Raw genomic sequence first — 5655 nt, 5'->3', positions numbered from 1 at the left:
TTCCTACTGTTTGTTTTAAAGGAGTTATGGAACTGCTATTAAACTATCGACCAAGTAACAAAGTTTCACTAATGTTGTATAAATCACCTCCAAACGAAAGAACTCAGAACGTGAGCTTTTATTGGCACTAATGATTAGTCTTTCATGTGTTTTGTTGAAAAAATGCTAGCAACTAAATCACAGATGAGGGGGTGTAGCTCAGTGGTAGAGCGTTCGCTTTGCATGTGAAAGGCCCCGGGTTCGATCCCCGGCACCTCCATTTTTAAAGAAAGATTTAATAAAAAGTCGCTAAATTAATTGATTTTCAGCGACATTTATGAGAGGGTTCTTGCAATACAACCCGGTAGACGTTTTCTTTTTATGGTTACATTACTTATCCCAGATAGTCCTTAGAAAGGTGTTAAAGTGAACATTAAGATGAAAAGCATCATCAATAAGAATGGAGATTATTTCATGTAATAAATATTTTGTTTTGATATATAAATTGTTCGGGTTTTTCATCTACAAAAAGCGACATTCATTTCTTGACGACCTAATACTTGTCTTTGCAAAAAGATTGTTTATGTTATTGCACTACTAATTAACTATATAATAATATTTATGTTAAGAAGAACCTAGCAAACATATAGAAGGTTGAGTTTTGGAAAATAAAGCTAGAATGTTATTAAAAATAGTTTATTGTCAAAGACAGAAACATAGTAGCCACATTCTTTATAAATTGGCTTTATCAATCTGTTTTATTTTAATCATTAAAATAATCCCCCCCCCCCAAAAATTTCCTTTCTTAGGCCTTAAATCCAAAATATTCCATTATATTAGAATATGTTTATGTGGGACATTTTATTAACTATCCAAACTTACAGTTACATTTCCATAATATATAAAATAAACATTGTTTTAGGAAATGTTATTTAAACAGTTCGGGTCTCAAACAAAATTTAAATTGTTGTTAATTTTCCTTGTAAAAGAATCTTGTTATTATTAAAGAATAACATACACAGTGAGATTTGGAATATTTTGTACAACATGACCCCTGAGAATATGTAGTAGAAATTACAAGATAAAGTAACTATACAGCCAGTCTAAAATTATGATGGATAAAATAACATTAAAAGTAGAAAAAACAAATATTGAGTACATTACATTTCCTAACAAAATGATATTTTATTAATATTTCTCTTGAATTAATATGAAATAAAAAAATGGATTAAAAAAAAAGAAATATAAAAAATGGTATGAGAAAGTTACTCATTCCTAGCAGGAGAAAATAGATTTTTTTATGATAGAGTGAAAGACTCGACTCGCCATCTATTGCCAAATATAAAAAGCTCTAAAACGTATTTAAAGTGAAGCATAGCTTTATGTTTTTGTATTTGCAAAAATTATTCTAATGATTGAAATAATTGTTTTAATTCTATTTTTAGATTACTATGGAGACCAGTGAAGATGGACTGGTTCCTCCTGGACGGTACAAGTAACCCGGAGCAATGGATTAACGTTAAGGGCATATTAGCAGCACCCACGCTTTCCACCTCCACCCCAACTCACTGTGTGTGCACACAATACTTGAGCCTTTTGAAAGAAAAAAAGATTTACATAGTTAGGTAGTTTTATAACAACATTACTATTCTGTCCTTTTACCAGAGAAATTTTCTACATAGAAATAAAAATAAGTAAGAAATATCTAGTCAGTTGAATTTAACAGCTTCATATTTTAAGAATTGATAATTTTCAGTATTGAATGTATTTAAAATTTAATACACTAGATGGCATGGCAAAGCATTCTAGGTGTATGTTATCAAAATGGTAGGGAGTCTTTTCAATGCATAAATGAAATATTTGCAACTAGAGTTTTTTGTGGTTTTAGTAACAGATTATAAAAACACTTAAATTAAATTGTATTTATCAAATAGCTGAATTCTGCAGTCAACTGATAGCTGTTTTTACAAGTTATATGAATCTGAGTTTACTTGACACCACACTCTTGAACTGACGCAAACATTATATTAAGGTGCTTCTTCACTTCAACTATTCAGTGGGGCATGCGTGGTACTATACTTCATGGCCTAGGATCCGTATAGTGTCCTCCCTATTAATCGTCGATGGCCCATGTCAGGGTTGTCCGAAAAGGGCCAATAAATTGCAAATAAAAGTATTTTTATATAGAGAAAAGTCTGTGTGTAATTCTACATATTAATTCACCTACATTATGAGTCTTAAACAACAATCATTGTGGTTAGTAATATAGTTTTTAAATGATAAATCTACTAAGGATTAAAAGTATAACAAGTGATGTGAAATAATACAATAGAGTAATAAACGAATGAATAACCAAGAAGATCTGAAAGTACAGAGAACTTACTTAATAACCATCACCCCTACTAATCATATCCTGGATAATGATTAATGAAATCACTGAATTAAACTTAAATATGATATTTTTGACTGAATTTCACGAAATATAATCGTGTGTTCGGAGAAACTAAAGCTCTGTTAGCTTTATTTAATTAAGTTGATAAGTTTGTGAGACCCTATCATCATAAATAAGTTTACTTTCCCACATTTACCGGTTGTTTAATAAACTACTTTTCTTTTTACTTTATTACTGAAACATATCTTCAGATATATCATGCCCTCTTTCTTAGCCTATTTGAAAGTTCTGTATGTTTCTAAACATCATAAATGTTGTCATGATTTTTATTCTGTCTTCTAAAGTATTTTTAATTCATTATCATACTAAGATCTTTTAAGCTGCAGAACTCTTGTATTCCTTAAAATTTGCAAACTCGTTTGTGTATATGAATGGATTATCGCAGCAAAAACAATATTAATATAGACTTTTGTCAAATAAGTCCCAAAGACGATCGAGGCTATGTCAGTTTCTTAAGTATTTTTGTTTTATATGGTTTTATTACTAAGTGATCTACTCATGACATCTGACATGTAGCTTTGTGTAATTATTTCTCATTTAATAACACGAACTAATTTTGAGGGATATAAAAAAAATCATTGAAAATCTGAGTTAAAGATAACATGAAAGGAAGTAAGAGAAATAGCTGTAGAGTTATATATATAAATATATAAACTATTAAAAGATTACTATGACGTTAGTAATGACGGTTAAAATTCCTTGAAATCGTTATAACTCAGCAAGAAAAAGTAACTAGAATAATAGATCGGATTTCTCTTGGAATTTTTAGTATTTTAAACAGAATTTTTTGCGGCTAAATAAATAGCATTAGTTCTACGTGTTCTTGTATTTTCTTTACAAATATGGGATTACTGTGTGAGATATGAAGATTCGAAAATATCATCGTCATAATATACACTCCAACACTATATTAAGATTGGTCTTAGTATTGTAAGTTTTGCTCTTTGATTTCCAGTGTGAGTTTGACTCGATGTATTCACCCCCGTTTCGTGACTCGTCCTTATTTGATGTCTGTGTCGACAATGTCCCCGTCCAACTTTCTGCCTCAGTGACATATCTCGCTGTCGTCTGTGATAAACATCTCACGTGGAAGCCACATCTGTCTGCTTTCTCTCTCTCGTTGTCCTAATCTGCTCTGGTCTCTCACTGGAACTTTTTTTGGTGCTTAAATCCACCTCTTTTACTGTACACGTACAAGACGTTTATTCGACCCTGTCTGACAGACGGTCATTCCATCTGGATTTCCGCTTCTCCAGCTTACTACTCTCGTCCCCAAGTTGTGGAACGCCATGCTCTCCGACTTACTTTCCGTGTTAAGTTGCCTAGTCTGACCAAGGAGCTGTACATCCATCTGAACTTTCCGTATAACCTGTTCCACCTACGACAGCTTCGTACTCCATGTGTTACCAAGTGTTTTCTTTCTCGATTCCAGGAGCGACAGGTGAGCCGGTAGGGGGTTACGCCCTCTCGTTGGCCAAGCGACCATAATACGAAAAAATGGGAAAAGGAAGAAGAGATGGGTAAAAGTCTTCAAAGGAAATAGTTGAAGAGTAAGTAATTAAGAGATTGGCTGGCAACTAGATGGTTTCAAACGCACCGTTCGCAGTATCCATTGAATACGACGCGTTTTGCTCAATCCAGAGCTCATCAGGCCGACTGGGACACAGGTACAGTAGTGGTCGGAATACTATTCATATAAGTCTTTTGTTAGAACAAGAACTGTTACGGTGGGAATGTCTTATCCAAGATAGGGAACCATTATTATAATTACAAATAATAATAATTAATTACAATAACGCTTCGTTAGCTTGAAAAAAAGACATTCATATTTCACTTTTGCCTACTGTATATTACTTACTTTACCTAATGTTATCTAAAGCTTATTTGAGATAAGTAATGAAAAACGTCGCACGAGCCCTCATCAATTAATTTAGCGACTGCTTCAAGTGAATTTTATTTCTTTAACATTTTATTGAATCTTTCTTAAAAAATTGAAGATGTGGAAGTGCCGGGGATCGAACCCGGGGGCCTTTCACATGCAAAGCGAACGCTCTTCCACTGAGCTACACCCCTCGTTTTTTTCAACAAAACACAGCTAAAAAAAGCCCATGTTTTTTTTTTTTCGTTTGGAGGTGTTTTTATGAAATTAGGTCTGACATGACCAGATAATTACGGCAATCGGTTCGTAGGCCACGGGTCCGAATCCACGTCCTACCAAACGGCCTCTTCAGTCGCACGGGGCGTTATAAATACGGTCGATCCCACTATTCGTTGGCAAATTAGGAACGGCTAGCACAGATAGTTTTTGTGTAGCTTTGTGCGAAATTCAAAACAAACGAAACCAAAACCTATGTCAGTAAGTAATTTCAGATTATGCAGAACTGGAGCTACTGTTATTTCGATATTTAGTTAGCAAGATATAGATAAAACTTTATTTTTCTATATAAAAAGGCTTAGCTGTTTATATCAAGTATACTATACAAATATAATTCTAATTCCATTGGGTTTCCCAAACAATAGAACAATAGAAATAATACAAAATATAACTTACTAAGAACACGACTATGGTTCTTTAACTATCCACTTTTTAACTTTCTACATAGTGTGACCTGAAGCTATGACATTTTTCATAGTTACATAATCCATTAACTCTGTTGTCTTCCAACAAGAACACAATAATGCTATAAAAGACCAGATTAAAAATATCGATTTAATCCGTCTTTTTTTTCTATTTGAAGTTTTCACTAATTCGGTTTTACTGTAATGATCCCAAGTTCAGAGTAACGTCATGTGACTTAGTTTAAAACTTGTTTGTGAGGATTAGTTTTGTATTTTTATTGTTGATTTAATTTTACCCTATTCTCAATAATCTAGACATATTAAAGCTGGATCTTCAGGTGAATTTTAGAAGGATAAGTATTCTAGAAATTATTAATTTAAAAGCGGGATAGGTATTTTCAACCTGAACGTGACATTATGATACCCAGTGGTTAGTCCTAGAATTACCGATGTACTCTACGTTAACTCTTTCCAATTTTTAAACACGTTTTTTTTCATACATTTATGAGCCAATATGATGCATCCCTACTGAATCAAATGTAAGTCTGAAAGCTGGGTTTCGATACCCGTGGTGGGCACAAGAAAGATAGCCCGTAGTGTATGTTTGTTTTGAATTTCGCGCAAAGCTACACGAGGACTATCTGCGCTAGCCGTCCTTAATTTAG

General features: G+C 33.1%; 2 non-coding genes across 2 annotated transcripts; one reads left to right on the top strand and one right to left on the bottom strand.

The window, feature by feature from the left end:
* The first annotated feature begins 187 nt into the window (after positions 1 to 187).
* On the top strand, positions 188 to 259 carry Trnaa-ugc. The gene has a single exon. It is a non-coding gene; the product is annotated as a tRNA-Ala (tRNA).
* Positions 260 to 4431: 4172 nt separating this feature from the next.
* Trnaa-ugc lies at positions 4432 to 4504 on the bottom strand. The gene has a single exon. It is a non-coding gene; the product is annotated as a tRNA-Ala (tRNA).
* Between the last annotated feature and the right edge of the window lie 1151 nt (positions 4505 to 5655).

This window comes from Limulus polyphemus, unplaced genomic scaffold (genome assembly GCF_000517525.1).
Source record: "Limulus polyphemus unplaced genomic scaffold, Limulus_polyphemus-2.1.2 Scaffold4258, whole genome shotgun sequence".
In the NCBI taxonomy this organism is placed as follows: domain Eukaryota; kingdom Metazoa; phylum Arthropoda; class Merostomata; order Xiphosura; family Limulidae; genus Limulus; species Limulus polyphemus.
This window is presented reverse-complemented; position numbering and strand designations above follow the sequence as displayed.